The sequence below is a fragment of the Diabrotica virgifera genome, chromosome 3 (genome assembly GCF_917563875.1).
Source record: "Diabrotica virgifera virgifera chromosome 3, PGI_DIABVI_V3a".
Classification (NCBI taxonomy): domain Eukaryota; kingdom Metazoa; phylum Arthropoda; class Insecta; order Coleoptera; family Chrysomelidae; genus Diabrotica; species Diabrotica virgifera.
The window spans coordinates 109,170,900-109,187,660 of NC_065445.1; positions in this window are offsets into that span (position 1 = coordinate 109,170,900).

Here is a 16,761-nt window from a genome sequence, read left to right on the forward strand (position 1 = left end):
CTCATTATTTTTTTAATGTTTAAAAAGAGCTTTATTTTTATTTTTTATAAAAGTTTCTAGCATCAAAAATAGGCGACTTACGCTCAATATAAAGGTGGCCCCCTTTTTTGGTAAAAAAAAAAGAATCGTGAAAGTCTCCCCCTATTTAGCACCCCAAACAAAATTAATCGTTAGCGCTTTACCATTTACTTTATATATGTATTGTTTATGATCTGTAACTTTGACCGGTTCGAAGTTCTTATTTTTGAAAAAATTTGGTTTTATAGTAAAAAAAATTCTTCATTTTGGAAAAATGCTCTTTTTCAAAATAAAGTATTAGTGATACGAAAAAACTCAAACAGTGAAGAAATTTTGGTTTTGCTTTTGTAAATATTTTGTATTTTATTTTGTTTTTCTGTAAGACAAAAATTGGTTAAGATGTGGCTGTTCAAAATTTGCATACACTCTTGATTACTGACTCGTTCAAGCCCTTTCAAAAATAAGCACTTTTAACCGGTGAAACTTACTAGTCATATACAAAAAAAGTTAAGCAATTTGTAAATCGGTAATGATTAGTTTTATTTGGGATGCTAAATAGAGAGAGATTTTCACAATTTTTTTCAAGCAAAAAAGGTTTTAACTGTATTTTGAGCAAAGCTCACTTAGTTTTGATGCTAGAAACTTTTATAAAAAATAAAGTTTTTTAAACACTCTAAAAAAGTTTTAATGAGCTTTCCCCGAAAAATGCTTCATGTTTTGGTTATTTCATATTCGATTTGGAATTTGACGAATAAGAACAATTTTTCATGAGCTACAACTTTGCTTTTACTGGGTCGATAGACTGCATTTTTTTATAAGCTACATTTTTATGAGAATATTTGTTTCAATCAAATACATACATACTTACTTTTTGAGTTAATTGCGAAAAACCGCCTGAAAACGTGTTTTTTTTAACACAAACATCTTCACTCCTAAATAACTCGAAAAGTATTGAATTGGTACACTGAAAATTACACGGTATCGCCGTATTTCACGCACATTTTCTGGGCTACATAAGTTTTTGTTACACTAGTCGCGTTTAGTAATTTTTTAAAGGGGGCCCCATTTCCAATTCTGCGGGAGGGCCCCGACGGAGTTTGTTACGCCACTGTATAAATATTTCAAACAATACCGACTGTACTTTTCAGATTTGTTTAAAATTAAGATTTTCAAATATTTTAGTAAAGCTTTTGAAACATTTGTTAGTAATATTTTATTCATATTTTACTTCAGTTAGTTCACATCAATATTTAAAACTGTTGATGTTGCCATGGTAACTTTAAAACACGCGCGTTTTTGAAAGTTGAATTTAAATACGCTGAGAAGTACTTTAAATAAGAAAAATTGGGTACCAATAAAAAGTACTTTTAAATTTAATTGCTTTAGTTTTAACAACATATTTATGATAGTTATTAACATATAGACAAGGCGAAAACGGCGGGTTCGAAGGGGAAAATATTCCCATGAGATTTTTTTGCATAATCACATTCGTGAGATATCCCAGAATAAGGTTCAAGAAGTCGCCCACGTGAAAAGTGGGCCAATTTTTTTTTAACAATTTTTTTTTAATCAAATTGCAAGAATCAATATTTTTGGGCCGAACAATTTTTTCTTTAATTTTTTGGACCATTCTGGACAAAAAAGGTCTCTTATAATTTTTCTCTAAAGTTGATCGTTTTCGACTTATAAGCAATTTAAAATGGAAAAAAACGAAAAATGGCGATTTTCAAGGCTTAATAACTCGGTTAAAAGTTATTATTATGAAAGTCAATATATGACTAAATCAAAGTTTAAAGCCCCCCCCTACAAGATCCTGAAGAAATTGTTGTCATTATTTTATTACTAAGCTGTTATTTTTAAGTAATAATAATAAGCGCCATGCACGTGTGCGGCCGCTGTAAATTCTGAGTGCGAGAGAGAAGCCATTCCAGCAGTCCAATTGTGCATCTTACTCGCACTCACATTTACAGCGGCGTCAATATGATCTAACCGCTCTTTTTTATTAATTAAAAATAACAGCTTAGTAGTAAATTAATGACACAGATTTCTTCAGGATCATGTAGCGGCGACTTTAAACTTTGATTTAGTCACTTTCTGACTTTCATAATAATAATTTTTAACCGAGTTATTAAGTCTTAAAAATGGCCATTTTCGCGTTTTTCAAATTTTAAATTGCTTATAACTCGAAAAAGATCAACTTTAGAGAAAAATTATAAGAGAGCTTTTTTGTCCAGAATGGTCCAAAAAACCTAAAAAAACTAGACCGGGCCAAAAACATTGATTTTTTGCAATTTGATTAAAAAAAATTGTTAAAAAAAAATTGGCCCACTTTTCACGTGGGCGACTTCTTGATCCATATTCTGGGATGTCTCACGAATGTGATTATGCAAAAATATCTCATGGGAATATTTTGAATATGGACATTTGAAAAGACATAATGTTAATTTTCTCACAAAAAAGATCTTAATTCTAGTCTAGAGTATTTTTAAGTTTATTGTAGTAGTATACATAATAATCACTTATTATCATTCTTTTATTTACTTTACACTGTATTGACTTAAGTACTAGGCAAAAGTGTATCTAATGGTGCTTATTTTTGTCTATTCTAGGAACTATGTATATTTTCTTATGGCTATAAATCCACTTTGATAAACATCCTCTTAGTTGTCTTGAACTCAAATTCTTTTGATTTTTAAATACGTTACTTGTTTTATACGTTCCAACATTGTATTTATCTCTCATAATGTGTTGGAACATTGCTATCATGCTCAGAAGAAGGTATCAGAAGGATGTGCCAGAGGCTTTGTGATTTGTACATAGAGTTTGATACCTAAAATGATGTACTCATCATATTATAATATTAAGGTTGGCAGAGTCATAGTCGCTCATGCTGCGCTAGTTTCTTGTAGTGCCTATCTGTTTCGTATGTTGGCGACCCTGTCGGGTTGAACCACGTATGTAGATTTTTCAACCAGGATATCCTTCGCCTCTCTAGTTCTCGTTTTCTTTCTACTTTCCCTTGTAAAATTAGTTGCAGCAATCCATATCTCTCGCTTGTTTCTCTTGATGTAACTGAGGTATTCGGATTTGCCTCTTTTTATTGGGTTAACAGCTTTTTTTTTATATTTTTAATAGGACGTCCTGATTAGTAAAGTCATTAATATAAGATATCTTTAGGACTCTAGGATAAAGCCACATTTCGAAAGCCTCAATTTTCTGGCAGACAATTTAACATCGTAGTAATCGGATTTTTCTATGGGTATTGATAAAAATGATGAAATTTGAATAATTTAACCATCTGAAATGTAGATCTTGTTTTGTCTGTCCTACATTTGATTTCTAGGAAATGGTCCCAATTTTCATTGAAGTTCGTGCCACGGTAGGTGTATGTTTTTACTCTTTCTATTAGTTGACCATTCACACTGATTTGTCTAAATTTCTGTTCCTTCTTAGAGGCCATATAGAGGTTAGCGAGAAAGTATAGCAACACGGTAATTTCTCGGAAACCGCTAAAACGAATTTTATAGATTTTGGTGTGTAAGGGTCTTCTAATACAGCCGATAGTATAGTGGTAATTACATTGTTGTCAAATCTTACGTTTTTCTGGAAATCTAATAAACTTTCTTATTTCAAATGGAACACCTTGTATATTTTTGCATTTTGAAGTTCTTAATAAATACTGAATATTTTTTATGTTATATTCTCTATACTTAATTGCTATTATTTCGGAGTTTCGGAGATTGCTACATTTATTAAAAAAAAATTTAAACAAATTATAAAAATCTATTTTTTCGGCCCCTATAGATATTATTTTAGGTTCTTTGGATCATTGGGAACAAAAAAGGTCTTTTGAAATTTTGTTTTAAAAGTTAATCGTTTCAGAATTATAAACAATTTAAAATTGAAAGAAATCGAAAAATAACGATTTTCAAGGTTAAAAAACATAGGTGAAGGTATTATTTTTGAAACTACGAAGTGTCTAAATTAAAGTTCACACCTTATTTTATCAGCTCCGATAAGCAATTTGATCTTATTTCATTTTCAAACATTGTTTTTTAGTTGTTAATGCAACCCGATCGCCCGTCCTCTCATATGCTCTTCATTAACAATTACATATAATCTTTTGACCTTCTACCCTCTCGGGTGTAGGTATGACTTGTGCTCTGTTAACAGTGCACAAATCTTTTCCATTGCTTCCTGTCCTGTGCCATAGCCTTTGCTTGGTTCCATGATATTCCTTTTTTGTCAAGAATCCTTGCCATCACTTCGTTCCATGTCTCTCTCGGTCTTACTCTACTTCTTTTTCCCTGCACCTTCGTTTCCCATATCTTCTTAACTGGTAATTCTTTCTGTAGTTGGTTGTAAATGTCCCCACCAACTTAATTGTCTTTTTTCAACATACTCCATCATTGTCTCGATTTTCAGTTCCTCTCTTATGTAGTTATTCCTTACCCTATCCCTTCTAGTGACTCCTTGAATTCTGCGAAGATACCTCATTTCGCATGTTGTATCTTTCTTTTGTATTGTCTATTTAGTACCCAGGATTCACATCCGTATGAAAGTACTGGTCTGTACCTATATAGCCTTAAATACCTTTATTTTCGTATGTTTCGATACTTCCTTCTTGTTAATAATTGGTTTTCCTATTGCGTGGTACAGTCTATTCACTTTAGCAATTATTTTATTGATCTTTGCTCCCTGTCTACCTGTTTCTTTAATGGTTACTCCCTAACTACTCAAATGATTGTACCTGTCTAATCTCTGTATCATCTATCTGAACATGTACGTCCTCTCTTTCTTTGAATATTACCATTACCTTCGATTTATCTTTGTTCATAGTCATACCATACTTTTTTAAAACTGTGTTCCATGTTTTTACGCTTCTTTGTAACTCGTTTTCAGTAGCTGCTAAGATTACTACATCGTCGGCAAATGCACAATCTGCTATCTCAGTACTTTTCAGATTTCTATACCCTATGTGTAGTGGTCTGACTTTTGTGTTTGTTTCTTTTATTATTTCATCCATAAACGTAATAAACAGTAACGACCTCCCCCCTTGTCTTACACCTTCAGTTGTTCTGAACTGGTCAGATATCATATTTTTACTTATCACACGGCTTTTAGTGCCTCTGTATATTGATTTAGTTACACGTATAAGTTTCTCTGGTATGTTTCTGTTCTTCAGACTTTTCCATACTTTTGATCTAGGTACTTTATCGAATGCTTTTTCCATATCAAGGAAATTGAGGTACATTTTTTTCTTCCTAGATAATCTTTTATTTATTAAATGTGATCTTGTGTACATCTACCAGGTCTGAAACCACTTTGCGATTCTTCTAATGGTAGTTCTATTATTTTTCTCAGTCTCCTCTCTACTATTAGCTCATAAACTTTCATCACTGTACTTAACAAAGTTATTCCTCTAAAGATGTTGCAATTCTTGTTGCCACCCTTCTTATGTATTGGTACAATCATACCAATTTCCCAGTCTGTGGGTATTTGTTCGTCTGTCCAAATCATTTGAAATAGTTCTAATAACTTTTGTAATCCCATATCACCCATGTTTTTTATCATTTCTGCCGTAATTTTATCATGACCTGATGCCTTTCCATTTTTTATCTTCCTAATAGCATCAATTAATTCATCCATTGTAATGTTTGGTACAAATTCAACTTCTTGCTCGCCCGTTTCTTTCTTCATCTTCTTCACTTGTGCTGTGTGGTTCGTGTTGTAGTAGTTTCTGGAAATACTCTTTCCATCTTCTTATAATGCTCACTTCATGAGTCGGTAGATCTCCATTCTGATCTTTTATTGCTGTTACTTCTTTATGTTTATTACCTCTTATTCCTTTTATGACCTTATAAAATAATTTCTGATTGCTTCTGCTGTCATGTTCTAATTTGTCACCAAAATCTTTCCATGACTTTTGTTTTGCTGCTACTATTATTTTTTTATCTCTATACCTGGTTCTGTTTATAATTTTCTTCTGTTCGGTTACCTAGATATTTTTTCCACATCTCCTTTTTCTTGCGTGTGTGTCTTCTGATTTCCTCTGTCCACCATTTACATATTTATTGGCTAAAATTTTGTGTCTTAATCGGTATGATTTTATTGTTCTAAATTCTTTTGTCATTGCTCTTTGGTTGTGATCCTCCGTTACTTCGTCTCTTATTGTTGCCACGAGTAAATAGTGATCACTGCCTATCTCTGGACCACGTCTTACTCTTACATTAGTGATTTTCCTTCTATTTTCTTTTTCTATCAGTGCATAGTCTATTATGGATTTCTCACCTCCGCTAGGTTCTTCCCTTGTATACTTATGTATATCTTTGTGTTCGTAGAAGGTATTTGAGACGATTAAATTGTGTATTTAACAGTAGTCGAGTATTCCAACGTATTCCAATTACTGCCTTATACTCATGATCTATCTGCCCTACTCTCCTATTAAGATCTCCCGCTACTAATATGGATCCTTTACTTCATCCAGTCGCTATTGATAGTTCTTCGCAGAAAATATCTTTTCGTTCTGCTCTTTCGTCTTCGTTTGGCCCATACGCCACTATTATACTTTTGATTTGTTCATTGCATTTAAATTCAATTACCATGATTCTGTCGGATAGGACTCCCACTTTTTTACAAAATTTTTAATCCTGGAGTGTATTATGCATCCTACTCCTGATGCAGCTCTTTTAATTGTGTCGACCCCACTGTATAATAGCAAATGTCTTTCTTCTTAGTTTTTGTTAATGAAAGAAAATCTAAATTTTCCTTTTTAAATTCCATTTCTAATTCCTTCTTCTTTTTATACAAAGTTTTGATGTTCCAGGTTCCTAGTTTAATAGCTTTTTTCACTTTTGTTTTGTTCTTCTCTCTACTGTTTTCCTTGTTGTTAGTTATCCTCGTTGTTTGCTCTTTCATACTACTGGAAGTTTCATGTCCTTTCCTGGTCGTCGTCAACGTCTCTCCATCCGATTTGCTAATCAGTTTTTTGGATGGATTGTTCTTGGGTATTTGTTGTTTATCTCAGGTATTAGCTTATCCGCATCATTGTCCCATATCCATTCTTCGTTATCTATTATTATTTTTTGGAACCCTACTTTGACTTTCTTCCCCTTGCTTATTTCTTCTTTTACCTTAATTCTTATTTTTCCTTGTATGTCCCTCTCCTTCTTGCTCATGTCCACGTTAATATATATTTTTCCCTGTTTGTACTCTCTTAGTTTGATTTTATTTTTCATGATATTATATTTTTGAGACTCGTTGCTTAGGTTGATCAAACAGGTTTTACTGCCTAACCTTTTAGCATATTATTATGCTACTGTCACTTGCACTCCAAGCTCGTTGTCTAGGAAAGTTTTCATTTCATCTTTTATAATGCTATGTTTATATTGCTTACTGACCTCCTTTATATCTTTTATTTCTTGATGCACAGCTTGTAACATCTCCAACAACGCCTCCATTTGTTTCTCCATTTTTATTTGAATGGAATCAGGTTAGGCATTCACCGCATCTCGAGTGCAGTTAGGCGTGAACTCAATTCAAACTCACCCTTCCCTGCCTCCCAAGCTGGCCGTGTCTACCTTCCTAAAACCTCAAAATATTTTCTCTATTTTTGATGTTGTCTGCCTTGTTTCAAATATCTCTTATAGGCTATTGATTATGTTCAAAATAAGAGAGCTAAAAGGAACTACAACGTTAACGGGATTTTATTGTCTCATATGGTCAACGGACCTCTAAATTATAAAAAACCGCTGAGTGCTACCATTTAAATGGGTGCGTTTTTGAGAAAGGGGTGAATTAGTCCCTAGGCACAGGGTGAATCAGGGTGAGTTCTATGCACTTTTAGCACAGAAAAAAACAAGAAAAAAACACGAAAGGAAGCAATTTTGTTTTTTGCCCCATAACTTTTTTCCACAGGGATATAGGTATAGGCATTGCTTCAGCGAAAAATAACTTCCATCTTTCCTTTTTAAAATTTAGTTTGGTAAAATTCTCTAAGATTTACAGTTTCCGAAATAGTATTTTTCAAAGTTCGCCGCTCACAGCATTTTTGGACAATTTTCCCCATTATTTCGCAAACATTGTTCTGTAACTTTTTTCTACGCATCTCTAGGTATATCCATTGGTACATTTAGTAGAAAGAGAAGTCAATTGACTTTAAAATGGTCTACTGTATAAGGTTATACGGCTCTTTTTAAGCAAGTTATGCTTTTTCAAGGTTTCATACTTTTAATGATTTTTGAGATTTTTAATGATTATTTTTTAAATTTCTCATTACGACTTTTTTTCTTGTACATTTAGGTATATACATTGTGGAATAAAAAAAGCTTATTTTCTTTACTTTAAAATGGTGTATTGCAAAAAATTATAGGACTATTTTTAAACAAGATATCCGTAGGATATCCAAAGATATCCGTAATTTGAGAAACATTTTAATTTTTTTAAATTTTTTCAATTAGAAAAATATGATGACATATTATAACATAATTTTTAATTCTAAATAACTTTTCTTAATAACACTTTTTGATATTATGAAATATAAAGGTACTTTACTCTTGAGCGAAATCCATATTTTTTAACATACCTCATACACTGTTAATAAAATTTTATATCTGATGATTGCATCTTAGGTATCAGGCTATGCAGATCATTTTATAAAGAATAATTTTTCTTCATAAAGTTAATAATAAAAAAGTTTTCCATATGGTTCCACTAGTGGGACCTATTGCATGTGTATATGTCACACATTGAAAAAGCATATTTTGTTTAAAAATAGTCCCAGAATTTTTTACGATACACCATTTTAAAGTAAAGAAAATAAGCTTTCTTTTTTATTAGACAATGTATATTTGTATATACCTATACAATAAAAAAAATTAAAATGAGAAATTTAAAAATAATCGTTAAATATATCAAAAATCGTTAAAAGTATAAAATTTTGAACAACCATATCTTGCTTAAGATCAGTCATACAGCCTTTTACAATAAACAATTTTAAAGGTAATTGACTTTTCTTCCCATTAAATGTAACATTGTTTATACCTAAAGCTACGTAGAAAAAAGTTACAGAACAATGTTTGAGAAGTAACAAGGAAAATGGGCCAAAATCGCAGTGAGTGGCGAAATTTGAAAAATCATATTTTGGAAACTGTAAATCATATAGACTTCTACTAAACGACATTTTAAAGAATAATAATGATAGTTTTTTTTCTGTAAAGCAATGCCTATACCTATATCTTTGTAGAAAAAAGTTATGGGCCAAAAAGCAAAATTGCTATCTTTTGTGTTTGTTTCTTGCTTTTCTTTTGAATATATTTTTGTAAACAAAAAATATTTTTCACTTTAAGATGTGATGTTTCGATAGTAAATTTAACCTCGAACAATTTTCCTGTAGATATGTTTGTACCAAAAGTGCATAGAACTCACCCGAATTCGCCCTGTGCCTAGGGACTAATTCACCCCTTTCTCAAAAACGCACCGCTTTAAATGGTAGCACTCCGCGGGTTTTTCATATATAGAGGTCCATTGACTATATGAAACAATAAAACCCCGTTAACGTTGTAGTTCCTTTCTAAAATACATAATCAATAACCTATTACGCCGGCCCTGTTTTCTTTCCGCTTCCAAATAATGTGGTTCTTATCGATATTATATCGATATTAATGTCGATATTAATGTCGATATTAATGTCGATATTAATGTCGATATTAATGTCGATATTAATGTCGTTTTTCTGCTTTTTATTTTGGCTCAGCTAACGGCGTTTATTGTTGTCTAAATTAATTAAATGTATTTAATTAGTTCTATGCCGGTGGTGATGTTGACGGAATTAATTGAAAACAATAAGAATAATGTAACAAAACGAACGGTAAATATTTTATTTATTTTGGTAACAAAAAATGTATTTCGCTAAGGTCTCGGAAAAAGGTCGACTGTTAGCGAGAACGGTCGGCGTGTGTGAATCGTTCACATGCTAAGTAGTGACTGAAAAGAAAGCCACAAACGATAATATGTTTGTGTTTCTTTCCTCTGACCAGATGAGCAATAAATCCTTCAGGTCTGGCGGATACTTTTGCAGTTTTAAGAAAACAATTTCGAATGCATTAAGTGAGTTGTTGACATAATTGTCTGACATGGTAATTAATTTATGGGAGTGCAGTTTGTTAAACCGCACAAACGAAAAACAGATGGTGAAGGATACATTCAGTTTCGTAAAACCATGTACCTCTTAACATCTAGTTTGTATTTACATGTGAATTTTGAATGACTAATGTTGTTTCGTTTTTGAGAAAACATAATTAAAAATTAAGAAAATAAAATTAGCAGAAATAGTAATTATAGCGTATCGCTATAGTTCTACTTACAGTTTTTACCGCTTTTGTTTTCTACCTGCAATATATGCTATGGCACCTACTACATAATCATTAACAATGAAAAAAAAACAATATTTTAGAATAAAACGTGCCAAAGTCCTTATAGGAAGCTGATAGAAGGTTTGAACTTGAATTTAGTTACTTCGTAATTAAAAAAAAAATTAAACTGTGTTTTAACCTTGAAAATCGTTATTTTTTTGATATATTTTCAATTTTAAATTATTTATAACTCGAAAACGATTAACTTTAAAAGAAAATTAATTTATTTCTTTCTCCCCTTCCTTATACCTTTTCAGGTGTCGGATTTGGGTTTAGTTTAGCTACATATTCACCCATCTCTTCCATTCTTTTCTGACTTGTGCTATTAGTTTCATTCGTTCTAGCGTTTTCTGTTTAATTTTTCCTGCTTCTACTATTTGCTGTATCCATTTTTTCCTCGGTCTGCCTTTTTTCTTTTTTGTAATATTCCTTGTTTAGTGAATTTTCCTTGTTAGTCTACTAGGTTTCATTCTCATCAGATGTCCATACCAGTTTAATTGTCTCTTTATTATTTTATTCATTATTGGTTCCTGTTTAGTTATCTGTCTTATTACCTCATTTCTTATTCTATCCCATTTGGTCTTTCCGGCTATAGCTCGTAGATGCCTCATCTCAATTGCATAATTTATCCTACTATTATGCTTTTTCTGTTAAGTCCAATTTTCGCTCGTATACAGTATCGTCGGTATCACAATCGTATTATATATTTTAATTTTTGTTTCGTGAGACAATTCTTTTTTCCTCAGAACTGGCGCTAGTACGTAGTTTAGTTTGTTTAATTTTTTAGTTCTGTTTGTTATTTCGAGGTCTATTTTCCCATCATTGGTAATTATACTTCCAAGATAATCATATGCGGTAACTATTTCCAGTTGAGTATTTTTGCATTTTATATTTACTTCATTTTCTTCCTTTTCGCCGATGACCTTTTTTTTCTTTTCTCGATGTTTATTTTTATTTTTAATTTCTCTCTTTCTTTTGTTCATATGTTTATAAGTTTTTGCATTTTTATCACGGAATCTGCTATAAGGACTATTAGTCTAAGAGCTAGTGAACCCTCCGACTAACGGTCGTCCTGTAAGGCTAGATATTTTTCTAGTGATAATTCATAGCACACCAAGGCTAAAAACCATGACCTGGCAGGTCTCAGCGGTGCACGTGTATCTACCAGGTGAATCGAAAAGTGCAAATTTAGGGGGGAAAATAAACTTTCTCCTGTAAGGTTTAAATTTAAGTATGTGTTTGAGTAAGTCATTTAGAAGAAATGTGTACAATGATAGGCGATTCTGAAGAGCATAAGACCTTGCCAGGCGAGGGGAAAGATTAGGGGATTTCTTAAAATTATTTTTTTTTGCATCGAACATTTTTTTTTAAGTTTTTTGAATCATTCCAAACAGAAAAGGTCTTTGGTGATTTTTCTCTTAAGTTAATAGAAATTTAGATTTAGAAGAAAATTTTTTTTGTACACCCTGTATAAATAATTATGTTAATGTTTATATTACTGAATAGAGAATTAGATAACCTTTCAAATGAGCTATCACACAACCCCTACTCTTATTTAAAAAAATCATCGATTACGTTATCACGCCCAGATGGATGACGTCACTAGTATTATATATATACCAAAAAGTCCTAATTCAAAAATAAAAATCGACCTGTCTGAGGATTTCTCTTGGAATTTGCCCATTCTCGAGATAATGAATTTATGCAAACTCAAACGTCCTCACTTATACTACAGTGTCGCGCCCGCTTGATTAGCAATTAAAAAAACAAAGGGGTTTTCGATATTTTATTGCAAAAAACTCTTCGGGATTTCATCAATCAATGTTTAAAGAATATCTACGTACCTTGGCAACATTGAAATTTTTAGATGAATGTCCGATTTAGGGTTAAAAATGGCCGATTTCGCAATTTTCAAAATTTTCAATCGCTTATATAACAAAAACTATTAACTTAAAAGAAAAATCACTAAAGACCTTTTCTGTTTGGAATGATTCAAAAAATCTAAAAAAAATTGGTTGATGCAAAAAGAATAATTTTAGGAAAAAGCCCTAATCTTTCCCCTCGCCTGGCAAGGTCTTATGCTCTTCAGAATCGCCTGTCATTGTACACATTTCTTCTAAATGACTTACTTAAACACATACTTAAATTTAAACCTTACAGGAGAAAGTTTATTTTGCCCCCTAAATTTGCACTTTTCGATTCACCTGGTAGATACACGTGCACCGCTGAGGCCTGCCAGGTCATGGTTTTTAGCCGTGGTGTGCTATGAATTATCACTAGACAAATTTTTAGCCTTACAGGGTTCACTAGCTCTTAGACTATATGTCATCCGCATAGAATAAGGCTTTTATTTTTATTGGCTATAATCTTTGGTATCCTATTGTTGTCTGTATTTGGTTCGTTCTTTCTCCAGTATTTCTAGTCAATTCATTCATGACTATTATGAATAGTAGCGGACTAAGTCTTCTTGTTTGATACCTCTTTCCTTTTGAAAAAAAGACCTTTTTTGTTCTCAATGATCCAAAGAATCTAAAATAATGTTTATCCGTGCCGAAAAAATTGATTTTTATAATTTGTTAAAATTTTTTTTAAGTTATACTTCTTTAGCCGGGTTTGGGAGTAAATTTATATGTGCGCGAATTCATCAAAAGTCTTGGTCCTGGGCGCAGCTGAAACGTTATACGTGCTCTGATTGGGTATTAAAATGACCTGTTAATAATTGTTCAATATGGAGGTTATGGGTAAACAAATGTTGTGTATATTAGTTTTTATTGTTGTGAGGATAGAGACAAAAGCAAGTTTATAATTGTAGTGACTTTTTAAATAGTTTTTAAAAGCAACATGTATGTAATTATAAGTGTTTCAGTATTGCAATAAAAAATTATCTTCATACCTATTTGGAAAATGTAAATAAATAATGTACTTACCTATTAGTGAGTAATGCTTTAATTTACATGATTTGATTACGAACAAAATTTCTACCAATCTTCATTTAATATATTTATTGTTTTCTTACTCATCCGACGCCCTGAAGGGCACTAAGGATTATGAGAAAGAAAGAAGAAGAAGTTTTCTTACTCTATGTTTTGTTGTATTTTAATATTTTGATTCCACAAAAATCAAACTTATTTGATTAAGTTCATATAAGTAACAAGCAACCGTCAAAAAGTTTATGGTGTGAAAGTTCAGTTGGTGTATCTTCCCACCTGAATGATACGTCTAGGTGGGTAAATGGTAAAGCGCTTTGATTTCCAATCTAACAGCCCTATATTACGCGGGTTCGATCCCCAATGCAAGTTCTTATTTTTTTATTTTTTTTTATACATTTTATGATTGTAAGTACCTATATTATTATATAACTATTTTCAGAAAATACGTATTTAGTTAAAATTTTTGGCAAAAATTATTGTTCAGAAATCATTTCTTTATGGCATTTTTCAATGTGTCTGTGTGTGTTTTATTCTTTTATTTTTCTAATTTTTGGTATTGTTTTAATAAAATCTTTTGGAAAGTAGTAAGTATTAAAATTAGTTTAATATTTAAATAAAATATAAATAAACTGCTTAAAGTATATTGATTTCCTTGAAATCATTTAATAGAACTTCTTACGTGCGTACAAAGTACACACATTCTCTTTTTTTAATACATGTAGCAATAACTCCGAAAAAGTGGGATTTAGGTATGGAGAATATCACATGAAAAATAATCATTATTCTTTAAGGATTTCAAAAGGCAAAAAAATATAGGATGTTCCATTTGAAATAAGAAACTTCATTAGATTTCCAGAAAAACGGAAGATTTGACAACAATGTAGTTACCACTATAATATCGGTCGCATTATAAGACCCGTATCCACCAAAATCAATAAAATTCGTTCTAGTGGTTTCCGAGAAATTTTCGTGTTGCCATACTTTCTCGCTACCCTGTATATAGAATTATTATTACAAGTAAGTTTACAGTTGAACAAATTGTAACTACAATTTTAAAATAATTTTAAAATTTTTTAACAGGTGGTATAGATTCTGTTTGGGAAGTAGTAGTTAATGGATATTCGTTAGCGGAAAATAAAAACAAACATAAATATTTTAATGGAAAAATGTGGTAGTCGTTCCTTAAGGGTGTGTCTTATTTACGTTCAATAAAAACGTATACAAATTAAAAAGACCGATTGTATGTGCATATCGATGAAACATGGAGGCAGGTTTAATTCCGCATGCTTAACTTAGTAGTTAGCATCTACTAATTTTAGTGCTACTATTTTTACTACGTGTACAGTTGAGTCCGCGAGTCTTTACCCGTGCGTCATCATTTAAAGCATACGAAATAAGTCGGAAATCTATTTCACGCAACAACAACTGACAGAAAGTGGCTACTGTTCCGATTACGGGTTTCATTATAAAATTTGACGTTATCAAATATATAGAATGTCAAATGTAAGTTTTGCTTCAAAATTTTTGTGCAGAATTACAGCTACATTTGAAGTAGCTTAATAAATTCTTTTATTATTATTGATTAATAAATAAATAAACAATTTATAAAAAAATCCAACAACATATTTTATTTTTGTTATTTTATTCACTTTGACGGAAATCTACACATAGTCATTTCTTTACTATGTGAATAACGTTAGCTTTGTATGTTTTAAATATTAATTGCCAAAATAGAATTATTTACCTTAAAATTTCAAAGCCCAATATAAAATTAGTTGTGAAAACAACTGTTTGTGTAATTTAAAGAAACTTCAAAACGCAAAAATTCGACAAAAACCGCAAAAAGTTCAACTGACTGACAGCCACAAAATTAAACAAAGCAGAAACGTCAAACAAATTGTGTTTAAAATATGAAAACATACCCAATCGTCTTTTTTTGTACCTATCTCTTTTCAATGCACTGAGTCTAGATGGTTCATAAAAATAACATGTGTTGTTACTTAATAACAAACGGCAGCTGGTTTGTCATGAGTTTCATGCGTGGAAGAGAATGATGCTAGATAAAAATTATGTGTTTTATCTCGCCAGGTATTAATGACGCACGGGTAAAGACTTGCGGACTCAACTGTATATATTTTACTACTATTATTACTACATTACTACCTACTTATTATAAGTACTTAAATTAATTGCAAGCAATTAAAGTAAAAAACCTAGACAGAAACCCTATATATTTTTACATTTTTAAAATCTGCTTAACAACCTGATTTCAATGAACTATTATTATGTATGCGATAATACAGGGTGGAAATTTGAAATTATAATGTATGGAAACCATGTATGGAATAAAATTGTTTGTATCCTTATTTTAGAAAATTGTAAAAGACGATAGGATACGTCAACTTTTAAATTCAAATTTGTAGTGTTTAAACATAAACCTAAAAATGCAGGGCGATTCACGAACAGGGTAATATGTAATCAGTACTATGTCATCAGCGAATGCCAAGCATTGGTGTTGTCGTTGGTATACAAGTCCTGTCCTGTTAATTTCGGCTTCTCTGATGACCATTTCAAGAAGGATACTAAACAACAATGATGACAGTCCTTGTCGTACCCCTTCACCGACCCTAAACGTATCTGTTTCCTTTCCATTTATTTTAACCCTGTTCTCTGTTTCTCTGAGTGTAACTCTTACCATCTTTATTAATTTTTCACTAATTCCAATTTCACATAGTGCTTTCCGTTTAACTCTGTCAAAAGCTTGTTTAAAGTCAATAAATAGGGCCATTGTAGATTTCCCGTATTCGTAGCTTTCAGCTTGTATCTCACGCAGCAGAAAAATTTGATCCACCGTGCTGCGTCCTCTTCTGAATCCACATTGATATTCTCCTGTCATTATCTATCTTTTGTGTTATCTTGTCTTTTATATGTACTGCAAGTATTTTATATGCAACGTTTAGTAGGGCTATTCCCCTGTAATTATGGCAGAAACTTTTGTCGCCTTTTTTGTGAATTGGACACAGTGTGGCTTCAGTTCATTCTTTTGGTATGTGTTTTTGTTCCCAAATTTCTTTTATCAGCTTTTCCAAATGCTTAATTAGTACTGGTCCTCCATATTTAAACATTTCAGCAGTTACTTCATCCTTACCTGGGCTCTTGGTTTTCTTTAGTTTCTTTATTATTTCTTTTATTTCTTTTTTGGTATTTATACGGCCTTATATTGAATTTTCTGATGACTGCCTCAAAAACTAGGTTGAACAGCATAGTTGATAGTGCGTCTCCCTGTCTCTCACTCCATGTTGATGTCAAACAGGGGAGTCAGTTCTGCATCTACTTTAACTGCGGATTTTGAACCCTGCAACGTCATTTGTCTGAGGCGGATATAACATGTTTTAGTTATA